Below are 2,823 nucleotides of genomic sequence, written 5' to 3' on the forward strand. Positions count from 1 at the left end.
AATGCCATGGGGATACTCCAGAGTGCTCCAAGGGCACTCTGGCTGTTTCCAGACCTGCAGCAGGGCGCAGAGATCACTGGCAATGTGTGGAGTCCTGCACAGAACCTTTTTTGGGGGTGGTGTGTTTTTTTGTTGGCATTTTCCCCTGCTGTGCAAGGTGCCAGTGCCATGGCAGTGCCTGTCCGAGGCTGGGCTGCCTGGCTGTGGGGCTCTGAGTGCAGGGCATGGGGAGCAGGATCCCTCCATGCTCACCATGGGGAGGAGCTGTGGGTCGGGGGGCAGGAGGGAACCTTCCCTGGGTGCTGGCAGCCCTTGCCCAGGGAGATGGGGCTGCAGGGGGAAAGTCTTCACACACTTCCACCCCGGGCTATTTTTAGGAGTGAAAGCTGCTCAAGAGGGAAGTATTGATTTTCCTCCTTTCCACCTTGAACGTTCTGTTTATCGTTTCCTCCAGTTTGTGTGCACCCTGCACAAAGCTATTCCTGCCTCTCCCCTCATGCCCCAGCCAGTCCAGGATGTGTGGCCTCTGCTGAAACCGCTTTTGTTTGGCGCCTGAGGTCTCTGCATGCCCAGAAACTCATATTTTAGAGCTCATTCTGCTCCTTGGGGGCCAGAGTGTGCCTGTGTAAAACCTCACCAGTGTCAGCTGGGAGAGGACAGTGGGGACATGCAGGAGCAGAATTTCTCCTGCCTTCCCTGGGCTGACAGGGGCCAAATTCTCTTGCTGGCTGTTCTTGATTTACAGCAGCTGGATGGAGCATGGGGGTAGTGGTAGGGTTTTTTTTGTGTGGTTGAGGTGTCGAGGTTTTTCTGTTTTGCTTGGGTTTTTTCTTTTTTTTCTTTTTTTTTCTTTTTTTTTTTTTTTTTAATTGTAGGGCTTGTTTGCTTGTTTTGGGGTTTTTTTGTTTGTTTGTTTTTTCCTGGTAGCGTTTGTTCACAGGCAAAAATCTGAGTCTCAGGTAGTATTAGAAAGCAACAGTGCTTTTAAATCTTTTCTTTCAGGGGGCTGTGGTGCTGGTGTGTGTTCTTTGCCTGGTATCACACAGAAGTACTGACCATCTCGGGTTTGTGGCACTGCACGGATTCTCTTTGTGAGCCAGGGAAGGCCAGAGGGCCGCCCTGAGGTGCAGGAGTGGTTCTGCCTCTGGTCCTGGCAGTGGTCAGGTGGCACCTGAGGCTGGGGGCACAAACTGGTCTGCAGGGACCTCAGTGCCATCGGTGAGGTGTGGCGGTGTCACACGGTGTCCCACGGTGTCACCAGGACATGTCCCAGTGTCCCACAGTGTCCCACAGTGCTGTGGCAGTGTTTCCTGTGTGCTGCTGCCCGTGGCACACTCACACACACAGATACCCCTGGCCACGGGGAGGGCTCTGCTCTGTCCCCAGCTGTGCCTGTGCCCCTCGTGTGTCTGGCACCCTGGGCTGGCCCCCATGAGGGCAGCTCACCTCCTCACAAACCAGGCAGATGTCACAGGCTTGTTTTGTCCTGTTCCTCCTTTCTTGGCATTTGCCAAAAGGCCATGCCAAAGCTGCTTCCCAGCAGTGCTGAGATCTCCTCCACTGACAGATGTGCAGGAACTGCTCTGAACTGGAGTTTTTCCTCTGTGGGGAGTCCCAGGAAGGCCATGGGGATACTCCAGAGTGCTGAGCTCCAAAGGCACAAAAAACAAACAAAAAAAAAACCCCAAAACAAACAAACAATCCCTACAATTAAAAAAAAAATACCCCACACTGTTGGGGTGTTACTCTGTTTTCTGGTTTAAATTTTCCTTTGGCAATAACTTTGCTCCCTGCACACTCACAGCCAGTGTGGTGGGAGCACAGGGTGCCACGGGAGCTCTGTCCCTGCTCCTGTGGCTCAGCTCTCCCTGGCTGCATCCCCAAGAACATCTCCAGGAGCTCTGGGGAAGATGGGTGGGTTCCTGCTCTGTGCTCGTGCCTCACCAGACCTGGCTGACCTTCAAAAGCTCTGCTGCAGAGCGGCTCAGCCGTGCCAGGAGAGGCTCTGGTGCAGCCCAGGGCCACGTTGGTCAGGAAGGAGCTCAGCTTTCCTCTCCCTGCCTGGGAGCATGGGCTGTGCTGACCCTCTGGGCAGGAGCTGACCATGCTTGCTGGGCTGGGGTGGCTGGGCAGGGACCCAGGGACCAGCCCTGCCCCACCCTGGGGTTGCACAGAGTGGGGATGTGTCACAGAGACACACAAGGGGACACCACGGGACCACAGCGTGGCTTGGGGTGGAAGGGACATTTAAAGGCCATCCAACCCAAGCCCCTGTCATGGGAAGGGACAACTGCCACTGTCTCTGATGCTCCAAACCCCATCCAACCAGGGCTGGGGCACCACAGCTGCTCTGTGCCAGGGCCTCCCCACTGTGCAGTGTTTTTTGCTTATGTGTAATCTCAATCTGCCTCTTTGACTTTGAACCCATCATCCCTTGTCCTGCCATTACAGACCCTGCTGGAAATCTGTCCCCATCTGCCTTGTGAGCTCCCTTTAGGCGCTGGAAGGGGCTCTGAGGTCTCTCCAAAGCCTTCCTTTCTCCAGCCTGAAAAATTCCAGCTCTGTCAGCCTTTCCTCATAGTGAGGTGTTCCAGCCCTCTGATCAAATAGGATGCCTCCTCTGGCCTGGCTCCAGCAGCTCCACATCCTTCCTGTGCTGGGCCTCAGGGCCAGAGGCAGCTCTGCAGGTGGGGTCTCACCTGAGCAGGCAGAGGGGCAGAATGGCCCCTCCCTGCCCTGCTGCCCATGCTGGGGGGTCAGGCAGCACAGGGGGGTTTCTGGCTCCCAGCACACATGGCCAGGGCAGGGACAGCTCTCACCCAC

Source organism: Geospiza fortis, unplaced genomic scaffold (assembly GCF_000277835.1).
Source record: "Geospiza fortis unplaced genomic scaffold, GeoFor_1.0 scaffold3703, whole genome shotgun sequence".
NCBI classification, from domain to species: Eukaryota; Metazoa; Chordata; class Aves; order Passeriformes; family Thraupidae; genus Geospiza; species Geospiza fortis.